This window comes from Alosa pseudoharengus, unplaced genomic scaffold, assembly GCF_046254945.1.
Source record: "Alosa pseudoharengus isolate Yale_2024_CS ecotype anadromous, Long Island Sound unplaced genomic scaffold, YU_APseudo_1.1 YU_APseudo_1.1_scf_17, whole genome shotgun sequence".
NCBI lineage: Eukaryota > Metazoa > Chordata > Actinopteri > Clupeiformes > Clupeidae > Alosa > Alosa pseudoharengus.
In genome coordinates, this window is record NW_027468640.1 from 19,631,495 (window position 1) to 19,644,571 (window position 13,077).

The 13,077-nt window shown below is 39.6% G+C and overlaps 1 long non-coding RNA gene across 1 annotated transcript; it reads right to left on the reverse strand.

Annotated features, from left to right (window-relative positions):
* Nucleotides 1–2,734: 2,734 nt before the first annotated feature.
* On the reverse strand, nt 2,735–9,934 carry LOC143128009 (uncharacterized). Its single transcript, XR_012987779.1, has 5 exons — nt 9,861–9,934; nt 6,353–6,460; nt 5,501–5,525; nt 5,318–5,418; nt 2,735–2,811 (listed from the first exon to the last, which is right to left on the reverse strand). It is a non-coding gene; the product is annotated as an uncharacterized LOC143128009 (long non-coding RNA).
* Nucleotides 9,935–13,077: the final 3,143 nt, after the last annotated feature.

Consider the following 13,077-nt stretch of genomic DNA (forward strand, 5'->3'; position numbering starts at 1 on the left):
ACAGTAGATACAAAAAAGAGTTGCATTTGATGTGTATGCCATGCCAACTCCACTAGACCCTTGCAGGTTTTCATCATAAAACTCATGAACTGTTCTACTTCTTTGAATAAGCATAAGAATTCAGGAACACAGAAATCAAAGAAGTTGTTGTAAGAGTTTGCAATTCAATGGACATCTGAAAGGTCTTTTTATGGTTTCGGTGGTTAAAGCTGCAGTTGGCAAGTCTGACAGATTGAGGGGACAACTCTCATGCCCCTCCCCCACTGCCACCGAGCACCCTCTCATCGAGTTTGTGCTCGTCAGTGCACACCAGACTGCACCAGACTGCGATTAACAGTCAGATCTCACACAGCCCTGCTTTGATTGGACCAGAAGAACCGGGAGCTGTGGATTTTTGCAAAACAAACAACAGGCTCTACGTGGAGGTAGAAGTGTGGAGTTTTTTCTAAAACCAGCTGATTTATGTTGTTCTGTCGTAGCATAGTGTCAGTTTTAGTGAATATGATCAAAAAACTGCAGCTTTAAATTTCTCTTAGATCCATTGTGATTTGAGCCATTGGTGAGGTTAAATATCTGTGGCTTCAGAACAATAAAATTACTCTGCTTTCATCCAGAGGCACCAACTTTAAAAATAATTCACAGAAAAAAATATTTTTCTATTAATTTATTTTTCTAACCTATTAGGTTGATAGTTGTACGATTTTGTACAGTTATGTTGAGAAATTTCACATATTTTTTGGAATTTTCTTTGTGAAATCCATAACATGACCTGCAAAGTTCTGGTCAAGTTGGCATGGAATGACCTGATCTTCAAAATGAATTCACTTACTGTACGCATCATATAAAGATGAACTTCTTTACTGGGTTGTGATGATATAGGTCTGTCTCTCCTCTCTCCCTGACACCAGTAAGTACCCTCATCAGTCTCAACAACGTGTTTAATGGTTGTGTTGGTTTCAGACCTAGCGACTGGTTCAGGGTTGTTTTCATATTGTAATAATATTTGTCATATTATTAACCACATATGATTATTTGTGAAATTGTGCAAACAGGTGCAACATATTTGAAAAGGAAGGACTAGTAGCATGCAAGCTCCCGGGAAAGATTAATTTAAGAACTCACTGTTATCACAGTGTGTCTTCGTGGCGCAAAGCAGCGCGGGCGGAAGACAGAGACAATTGGCAGGGGAGGGTCATGTCTTTTTTGACAATTCTGTCTGAGGGTCATTGAATGATGATAAACAGCTGTGTTTGTGCATGCGCGAATGGTAGTGGGCCTATTTGGAAGAAGAACCAGGGCCACTTTTTGTCCATCCCTGGCAATATCTGCAGAAATGTGCAGACAAGTTCTCCAAAAAAAAAAAAACTCCAGTGGAATGGGAGGTTGCAGCCTACAGTGGCACACAAAGAACCTTTTAAAGTTTTGGCATTCACAACACCATTCTCTTCAAGAACATTGAGATCATCAATCAGTGCTCTAAAAACATGAGCTGGTCAGAGTACTTGAAATATTGTTTGTTACACAGGAGAACTAGTTGCACGTGGTTGGACATGTTGCACCTGTTGTGAGGCAAAAATCAGACAAGGTAAGGGAAACTGCAAGCAATTTGTGTTTCCTTCCAGCTGAACCCAATGGATGTACAACCTCAAAGGAATCCGATAGATGATCAAGCTGGGAGCTGATGGGTAAGTTTTAAATGAAGGATTTTTGGTAACATTCTTGTTATCCCTTTTATCTTTTAACTAACCTATTGCCAGCTTAAAGTGAATGTATTACCTGATATCGATTCTTTATTGATTGGCATTCAATGAGAGCACTGGTGGTCTGTTTAATTGACACGTATTGACAAAAACATTCCTTTCCTGACTCATCAACTAGAAGAACTGGCACTGGCTCAAAATAATGAAAATCAACTCTTTTTCCTCTGAGCTGTGCTTAGAACTCCTCCATTGCAAACTGTCAACAAATCCTCCCTAGTCAGTTCATCATGACTTTGTTAATGAATCAAGTAACTCAAGTAAAACAAGCTTTTCATGGTGATTGGCAACAAAATATGACTGATCATTGTCATGGATTATGAAATATTAAATTAAAGGGAAGTTCCGGAGTTAATACAACCTGGGGTCTTTTTGTGGTTGATAACAGGTTCAGACTTCAGTTTGGGAGCAAAATTACGTTAATCGGTGGAGTTTTGAGCTAGACCATTGTTTGCAACAAAATAATTTATAGCGTGTTGCAGCAAGCATAGACAGACGTTAAAATAAATTGCTATTTTAAAAACAAAGTTCAAAATAGCCTTACACTTCGGTGGTAGTAGGCTATAGGGTTTCTACAGATACAGTAAACCAAAGTTTTACAAAAGTGTACAGAGAGGCTATAACAAGGAAGGCTTCTGAAGGGAACACATTGCCTTACATCTGTTCTGATAGTGTCAAATCAGTGGCATTCATTCTAATGTTTTGGTTACCTAAAAGACATATAGTTTGCTATAAAAAGCTAAATGTGGGCAGCCTCCCAACATTAGAACAAGTAGCCTACAATATATCTTGTAAAAAAGCTGTTTATTGTCAAACAAATATACCCAGAATCCATAGTAAAATACAATAACTTCACAACAATTTGTTACAGTGCAGTGATAGTTGTGGGTAGTTACAGTTTAAAGGAGGTGTTATTTTTCATCATCGATCGGAAATGGCTCCTTGCTGATGTTAGAAAAGACCATAGAGGTTATTTTTTACATTTTGTATCTTCTTCATTTCAGTCAGAGTTCATAGACATCTTCAGTAATGGCGTCATAGACATCTTCAGTAACTGAATAAGGGAAAGATAAATGTTTACAGATTGTATTTACCAAGGCTGATAAATTCAAGTGCAAATATAGCTGCAAGCAGCAATGAGGGGGCCAAGCAGTCAGTTCAACAGTCCAGATTTGCCATGTAACTCAATGCCATTGCATCAGCCATATAGCATTAAGCAGTCACAGCAAGTTCCATGTCAAACAACCCAAGATTGGTTGAGTTACAAGGTCAAGTTTCACATCAAAACAGGGCTCAGTGTCGCCGCCCCCTCCCCCAGCCAGCCCACCGCCGCAATCGCCCCTGCCCGTCCCACCCCGCCCCACCCTTGCACGCTTGCATTAGAATGAACTGAATGGAACTTGCTGTAATCAGTTTCACATCAAAAATAAAAGATCGACTGAGATATGATCACACTTGCTGTGATTTAAACATAGAGGTCAAAAATTGACGTCATAGGGTGTGTTTCTCAAGCGCACCTCAAGGGCTTGGGCTTGGCCCAAGGATTCCAATGACACCTCATTTTGACATTCGGGTCAACGGGTCAAAAGTTACGTCCGTGAACACACGTCCAACTTTGGCCTGTTGGTGGCGCTTGAAGAGCCGGCATGAAACTTGGTGAAATTAATTATTGGACTGTCCCCAATTCGTGTGCAAAATTGTATAACTTTTTACCAGACGGTTCTATGGGCTGCCATTGACTTCCATTGCAAAATAATGCACATCAGCAACTATAAGCCAAAATGCATTTTTGTCAATTACAGAGCCCCCTAGAGGTCAAAGGTCACCAATTTCTTAAGCGTCCTCCCGATGGGGTCTGAGGTACATGTACTAAGTTTAGTTTTGATACATGAAAGCGTTGCTGAGATATGAGCTCACTTCCTGTTTGGCGGCTTCACCGCAAATTTCGATTGGCTGTTACAGGCCAATGCTTCTGTCAATTGTTCCAGAAAGCAATGCACTCATCAGGCATGGTCTGAAGATGGTCTCTGCCAATTGGTGCAACATATTTGTGAGGATCAGATGAAATTTGTGACCTGCCAAAACTTTTTTGTGTTTTTGATTAAATCCAATATGGCGGCCGAATCAATTTCGATGACATCACAAGTTGACGTGGGTCGGCTTAAGGAACTCCAACAGTATTACCAGACACAACTAGTGCATTTTAATTCTAAACACAACAGCAGCTACAGGCCAAAAGGCATTATTCTTAATTGCAGTGCCCCCTAGAGGTCAAAGGCCACCATATTTTTTGAGCGTCCCCCTGATTGGGTCATGAGTCCATGCACCAAGATTGGCTTTGATACATGTAAGGGTTGTTGAGATATGAGCTCACTTCCTCTTTGGCTTCCAAATTTCGATTGGATATTATGGATGAACGGTTTTAGCTCGGGGACAAAACACCACAACTTTTGTGCACTGCAAAAAATGAATTCTAACCAAGTGTTATTGATCTTATATTAAGATTAAAAAATCTATTTGGTATTGTTTTTAGTATGAAAAGACTTACCTAGCGCCCTCTCAAAAGATCATTTTGACTTAATTTAAGAAGACTTTAACTTATTTTAAGGAGTCTTATCAAGACAAATTTGCTCAACGCACTGGCAGACAAATTTGCTTGTTTTAAGGACAAATTTGCTTAATGCACTGGCAGACAAATTTGCTTGTTTTCAAGATGAGATGTCTTAAAATAAGTCAAATGTTTTTTAAATTAAGTCAAATGATTTCACAAGAAAGAGCTAGGTAAGTCTCTTTATACTGAAAACAATACCAACTAGTTTTTTTTATCTTGATATAAGATTAATAACACTTGGTTAGATTTTGTTAGATAAGCAGTTTTTGCAGTGTGAGGCTTGGTCTGAAGATCATGTGTGTCAAGTTTGGTGACGATCGGACAAAATTTGTGTCCTGTGAAGAATTAGTTTCACTTTCACTAAAATCCAATATGGTGGAAAATCCATCATGGTGGAAAATGACGTCATAGGGTGCGTTGAACTCGGCTTGGTCCAAGGATTCCAACGATTCCTCATTTTTTTTTTTATAGTATATTTTTTTGGCCTTTTTATGCCTTTAATGATCGTGACAGTGGAGAGTGACAGGAAGCGAATGGGAGAGAGAGCAGGGGTGGGATCCGGAAAGAACCACGGAGAGGGAAATTAAAACCCGGGTTGCCGGCGCACGGTGCAGGTGCCCTAGCCAGTAGCACCACAGCTGGGGCCAACAATACCTCATTTTTGACAATCGGGCATACGGGTCAAAAGTTACGCGCGTGAACGCACGTCCAACTTTGGCCTGTTGGTGGTGCTAGAGCGCTCAAGGTGCCGGCATGAAACTTGGTGAAATGAATCATGGGACTGTCCCCAATAAGTGTGCCAAATTTCAAAACTTTTCACGAGACGGTTCTATGGGCTGCCATTGACTTCAATGACGGAATAATAATAATAATAGGGAAAACGTAGAAGCACAATGGGAGCCTTCACAGCTTTGCTGCTTGGCCCCCAATAAAGTGGAGTAAAACTCACCTTTATGCAGTGGCATGTAGAAAGACTGATCCCCCTCACTCCCTTCTGGACTGTTTTGGCATTGCTCCAAATGTTTTTTGGTGTTCTGCTGATTGTGGCAACTAGAGGGAGATAGAGGTCATTACTGTGAACTTCTCCAGATTATAATGACAGTGTAATTGTCATGAATGATAAGACACTTACCATGTTTTCTTCCTGAAACACAGAACTGTAAGCAAAAACAACATCATGATTTACTGTATAGTCACCTGTTCATATTCACATATCTATCTATAAAGCAAGAAGCATCTGTGTGTCTGCCACGCATATCTCGCTGACCATTTGTCAGACTGACCTAAGATTTCGTATGTGGCACAAAGGTGTGCAATCTCGATTTTGAAGATTTTTGAATGCATATTTCAAAATATGCTTATTTACGTAGGACGTTTATCGCTGCACTGCACTGTTTGATGATAGTCAGTCGCAATTTAAAAAACGGATTACTCGGGAACCGCTTGTGGGTTAAGATGCAAGATGATTATCATGTTTGACCTCAATAATAAAGACTCCCTGTATGCAGTTTGCTTGCATAAAATGATTAAGCGGATTTTGCAACAACACGCCAACAAACATGGGTACAGTATGTAGTATGTAGACTAAACAAACGATAATTCCGACTGCAAGATCCCAAATTGAAACGAGCGATAGGCTAATGCCACATAGACAACAAGTGGCAGGCTGAGCGATGTCACTTATGCTAAAGACTGTTTTTGAGTCACATTGTTGCAAATTTCAAACAATGATGCATCATTCCACAAAAAGGTTTGTCTTCAGTATTAGGAAGTTATTCAGTAAGCTTAATACACATTTAGCCTTACTGTAAGTCATTCTGATCTGTAGAAATGTCAATGCACTAGTATTATATTAAACAGGTAACAGTTTGTAAACAATATATATTTTTTATTCTGTTAAATGTGATATTGTCGGTTTAGTCAAACAAACAGTCCTACATATTGCAAAAATATTTTCCACAGTAAATAAATCAGTTTGACTTACCGTCATAGTTTGAATAGTGATGCACTAAAACCATAAGAGTAAAGACAAATACTGAAGTCCCCACTCCTGAAACAACTCCGACCAGCAACCATATATGACAACTCCACACTGTAAAAAATAAAAGTTTTTTAGCTGACATTTACCGTAAAAAATTTTGGTTTTATACTCTATTTTTATTAATAAGAGAATATACCTGTAAAATACAGTAAAATCAGCTTTTTCAAAAAGACTGCCGTAAAATCACGGACAAAGTCTGTAATGTTCAAATGAGAAGAATCCACCGTTTTTTAACACAGTTGCACCATTTTAAAATGGTTTAGACTTTTAATTTAGTAGTTATCAGTGTAAAAATACTGTGAAAATGGTTGGTGGTTGGTGTTTTAACCACTGACTGCTAACTTGCTAATGTTAGATGGTGTAGGCTATAGGCTCAAACAACATTTCAGATGTGTTTTGGGATTACAATAACAGCTTTTTTTAAATAATGTACAGCATCTATTTCTCACTAGTGGTCACAAAATCCTAGTAAAAAAAGCCAAACAAAGGACTTTTATCTGCAAATATGTCTGTCTCGGACCATCTGATGAACTCCGGGCGCCATCTTGATTTACTTTGAGAGCTGCTCATTAGCATAACTGCAATTTGATTGGCTGGAGCTCTGCAGCAGTTTAAAAAGTTGAACTCAAATGTTGTTGGGGGAGGGGAGTTTGCTTTTTCGGACTCTCGGAAAAACCGTTACTTTTTTCTTCATTCACTCACCAAGTGAAGTGATGCAGCAACTTTCAACAGAGGAGCTTCTAAAGTATGAGAAACATGTGTGCAGTCCTGGAATAATCTTTGTGAAAGAGAAGGCACAGCTATCCAGAGGTAAGGTTTAGTTAAATTGTAAGGAAATTCGGGTGATAATAAAACTGTCGACTGCAAATGATTAGCTAACATTAAAAGTAGGTTAACAGCTGCTGCTAGCAAGCTAGTGCTAGCCCATGTTAACTAGAGCCCGACCGATTTATCGGCGGGCCGATATTAGGCATTTTCCAAACTATCGGTATCGGCATTTATAATGGCCGATAAATGAATATTTTAAAAATAAAATAAAAACGGACGAAACACCCTTCAACCATGTCATAAGTGTTGGCGTTGTATAGTTTGTCCACCAGAGGGCACTCTACACCGTCCCTGCTGGCAACACTCGTGTATAACGCGCCAGCGGCGCCACACATCCTGCAACCTGCTGATCCAGCCAGAGTCGGGCAGAGAGAACCAGTTATCCGCGAGTGAGATCATCAGTGAAGTGTTCATGGTGATTTGGTCACGAGACATACATTGCTTGAATAACAATTAAAAGAACATCCCCATCAATTCTCTGAATTCAAATAAGCATGACAAAATTCGTGAAAACAATGTCCAGTTTTGCTGCTGGTAAATAAGCCGAGAGTGAAGCGGAATTAGCTAGTAAATACGTTACGTTGTTACAGTGTAGTTGACTGTCTGTCCTTTTAACTTTTGACAATGTGACTGAAGATGTATTTCTTTAATAGCGTGACAGTTTTAGCAGTGAGAATATGGATAACAATGATGGAAATAATTTTAAAAGTGCAGGTAAAGGGATAAGCAAGCTGACATTGTAACTAGATGTACCGCAGAGCGGTACAAACTATGACTGCCGCCCAGTCCAGCCCATGTTTTCCACAAAAATAAGTCACACTGAAAGGCATATATGATTCTAACTGTCTCACTGAATTGCATTATGCACACTCAATTCTCACTGGTATCTGCTAGACAACAAGTACCAAAACATGATTAGTTCATAGATTTCCCATGTAAAATACATTTTATACAACCCCACCCCTATCTTGCCTGTTCATAATTCTGAGAAATTCTTGAATTGTGTGCATGTGTGCGTGTACACGTTTATGTGTGTGGGTGTGTGGGTATGTGGGTGGGTTTGTGTGCGTGCATGTGCATGTGCTTGTGTGTTTGCCTGTTTATGTGCCTGTGTGTGTGCATGTGCATGCATGCGTATATATGTCTACTGTGTGAGTATGTGTCATACGTAGGATTACTGTGAATGTATGTGTGTGTGTGTGTATCTGTTTATGCACATGTGTGCATATGGAATGGGTTTACATGACCCCTGTAGGCAAACATACGCAAAACATTGGTCATCCTAGGCCCTACGGTTCTCAAGATACCCCGGTCTTTCAGTGCCCCGGGAATCCTTGTTGGTGTACGGTCACTAAATGTACACATAAATTATTTTATTGTAAGGCCCCCCATGAACGAAAGTCCACGAAACTTGGCATGCATTCGGAATGTGTCATAATGATCCTACACTTTCAATTTCGTGCAGTTTTGACCATGTCAGCCAGAGATATTGTGATGAAAACACCTAATGTTTTGCTTTTTAATTTTTAACTAGGTGGCGCTATACATGAAATAAGTGGTAATGGGATAGGTTGACATGCCCCCGTAAGACCAACATACAAAACAAAGGTGGACCTCCTAGGCCCTACGGTTCTCGAGATATTCACAGAAAACTGTCTCCGGCCACCTACAGGCCAGTTGGTGTATAGTAACATAAATTAATTTATTGTGTGGCCCCCCATGAACGGAATTCCACGAAACTTGGCGTGCATTCAGAGGGTGTCATAATGATCCTACACTTCCAATTCCGTGCAGCTTTGACTATGTTAGGTCACAGATACCTGCGATTACAACACCTCATTTTTACTTTTTTGTGTTTCACTAGGTGGCGCTATACATGAAATGAGTGGTTATGGAATGGGTTGACATGGCCCTTTGAGATCAACATACAAAAAAAAAAATGGTCCTCCTAAACCCTACGGTTCTCGAGATATTCACAGAAAACTATGTCTGCCCTACCCTCCTTTCGGGGGGTCCAGTCCAGCGGGGGGGCTACAGATCAAAACGAAAAAAGGAGGTTCCATGCTATCGTGCTTGGTTACCGTAAAATTATGGTAAAATATCATACAATGAATTGCCGTAAAATTACGGCTTTCCGCTCTATATTCACTGTAATTTTAGGGCCAACTGTAGTAAAATCACAATGAAATTGTGTGATTTTACTACAATTTCACCGTAAAATTACAGTCAATATATACAGAAAGCCATAATTTTATGGCAATTCCTTGTATGGTATTTTATCATAATTTTACGGTAACCAAGCGGCAACTTTTGCTGCCGTGCCTTTTACCGTTGTTTTACGTTTTTTTTTTTTTTTACAGAAAACATAGACCCAAACATATTGCAGAGTTATGATGAAATATTGCTAGGCATTGAGACTATGTAATTAATCAAATAGCATTCTGAAAAAGAAAAAAAAAACTCATGTTCTGCTATTTAAGACTTTTATCAGCCATTGTGAGAAATAATATTTTAGATTTTGGTGTACATAATAAACCTCTTATCACAATTGTCTAACTTTTATTTGACATAGATTACGTATTTACAGGTGATGTGAAGCATGCATGTATATGTAAAAACTCACAGGTCAACTTCTGTCCTTCCTCATGATAAGGATCACTTGAAGTGTTGCTATTATTTAATGAGGCATTGAGAACATCTCCCTCTTCTTTAAGGTGATGGAAACTCTGCTCAGTAGAGGGAACTGCTGATCCCCATTGAGTTGTATGAGACCCAACACAGAGACCTGAACAATAATAATTACAATAATAATAATAATAGTAATCATAATAAAAAAGAACAAAGCTTCACTTGCTAAGCTGAATACAATAATGGTCATTAACGTTTATCTGCTCATCCCACAAACAGGGCTCTACCATAACGCACAATAACATAAGGAAAATAGCCACACACAACTAGAGCATCTCCTAAGTAAATGTAGGCTGCTTTCTCAGGTTTATATGGAATTGTTGCAGGAATAATCCAAGCATTTCAAACTATGGTTTAAACTCAGACATAACCTAAGCCTGTTAATATTAAACAAAGACTATACATGGATTTCTATTCAATGTCACAAAAACATGCGTACGCAACTAAGAGGCAGAAAGCACCATAGAACAGCATATAGAAGCAGTGAGCAGTTAAAACTACACATAAGCCCATAAGATATTTCCCCTTGTCCACCCCTGATCTGGGTGGTATCCAGACATGATGGCTAGGCTAGGCTACCTTGAATTGACCATTTAGATTAATTCAGGACAATAAAGCAATGTAGTCTTTACATTTAGTCTAATGTTACCATGTCATTCTGTTGTCCAATGTGCAAGTAAAACACATTTGGAAGAAATACTTCAGTGTCATATACATAAACAAGATACAAATAGAAACGAGGATACAAATAGGATAACACCACCTGAGATCAACAAAAAAAATGTTTGTATAAAATCAGCCTAAAACACAATGACATGTACTGTAGCCTTGAAACTTCTTACCTTGTAGCACCGCAAACAACAAACATCCCATTATCGGGAAAGCAAATAAAAAACTGTGACGCATGTTTTTATGATATTTTAGATATGGTCCATCAAGCCCCACTTGGTGAGATGCTGTGTGAGCGAAGCAAAATGTCTTGGAATCTACCCCTTTGTGTTTGTGTGTGCATGTGTGTGTTTGTGGCCAGCATTCAGGTCATGCTTCTCAGACTTACCACACTGAGAGCGATGTGCTTAAGATATCACATACAACACAAGAGTTATTAATACAGGCCTACTGTTCTAGAGCAATTGAGGTAAGCTCAACAGTAACAAGCTGCAGTCTATCATGTGATCTGCTCTCACAACTCAGCTGTGAAATGTCCATAGTGTGGATATTATTAACATTTACCAGAACGGGATAGATGTTTAGATATTTATTTGTATCTTCACCTCCCCACCCCTCACAACACTGAGGGTTCTGACAATGTGAAGTGAAAGGTGATTCTCTCCCTCACTGAAGCTGTTGGGACTGTGAATGTGTGTGGGTGTATGTGTTAGTCTGCTGATTATTAGTTGTGCATGCATAGTGGTTAACAGCAGTGCAAGAGAGGCCAGAGAGTTAAAACAGTGCACATCACTTCACTAGAGTGATGTTTTCTGGGAGTGTATGATGGCGTCTTCTCGCAAGATGACAACAACTGGCAAGGACTGGAAGAATGGCAACAAACTTGCCTGGGAGGGAAGTATATCTCAATTTTGACTAAAAATAAGCTTCCCTTGTGTAGGAAAGCCTATTAAATTCATGCAGTGAGTAAACAGTAGGCCTACTTATGCCTATGTGTTTGGATGTTGCTGGATAGTGGCTGCTACAACAATGAGGGAGAGAGTGCTGGAGGAGGAGGAGGAGGAGAAGAAGGTCGAAAAGAAGGAGAAGAGAGGGGAGAAAGAGTACAGGCTGGGCAGTCCAGTACCAGGCAGGAGGAGGAGGAGAGAGACAGGCAAGAAACGGATGAGGACATGATGGGGGGCTAGACGTAAAAGCCATTTATTTCATATTGTGCGCACATTTAAACATTTTTTTTTTTTTTATGTATTGGGAGATGGGGGGCTGTGCCCCAGCAAAGCTCTAGGTCTAGAATCGCCCCTGGTCAGTGGGTGGTAATTTTACACAATTTGAGCTATAACTTAGCACATAACCTGCTTTTGTCACTTCTCCGATAGGCATAATGGTTCATTGAATCGCGGGCAGTTAGAAAAAAAGAAAACAAACTTTTCTCCAATCAGGAAATACTTGCTAATTTGGCATCATCAAACAAACATACTGTAGGCATTCAATAAAGTGATAGTGGCGTTCATTCAGTGTGCGTGCGCCGCAGCTGCCCAAAATCAATTGAAACCACTCAAGTTGCACAGATATCGTTGGTAGACTGAGCTTTTGTTCAATATAACAAGTCAACCACGCATTTATAGTGGCATTGGCAATGCATAAGCCCGTTTATACAGTGTATAGAGATGCATCGTAAATATTAATAATAGGTGAAATTTGAGCATTAAATATTCAAATATAATTTGATTATTAAAAATAATAATGAATGAAATTCGAATTGGTTTATGGAAGACGATTGACAGCCCTATTTTGTAGTCGACCAGAGGATACTAAGGATCAAGGAGCTCATCAAGTGCCATAAATGTGAATGTCCGTGAGGGTGCTGGGCTGAGTTTGAAACCTCTATGGTCTTTTTTACCATTGAACTCTTCTACGATGAAAAAGACACACGTATAATGACGATTTCGTCAATTTCACCAAAGTCTGGCAATCCGTGCTGCTCTGTGGGCCAGTATCATTCCTTTATTTTCCTTTCGTATGTTATTCCCTTGGTTGTCACACACTTTGAAAGGTGAATCTGAGATGTTTCCAGAAACCTTTGTTTAATTAATCTGTGCAATCTCCTCTTTGAGTAAATCTACTGGTTGCGTGAATACAGTTGAGACCTCTAGGTCAGGCTTGCCCATACAGGGAGGGCTCAGATGGTAAGCAATCATCAGCTGATGCTTTCATGCCAATGACAGAGGCACACTTATAAAACAGCTTGTGTGCCTGATGACTTGCTTGAAATTTCTGTAATTCTACGATTGGACCAAACAACCTAATCATCTGGGGATAATGTTCCAAATAATGCTGTTTTGGTAACAGCCTGATGTTAGGGAACAACTTTTGGTATCTCTGCCTGTGTTCTATGATTTTGCTTTCTAAAATAGCAAGGGAATCATCAGTATGCACAGGGACTACCACAAGTTCCGCAGATATGCAGTGCTCAAAGGGCCACC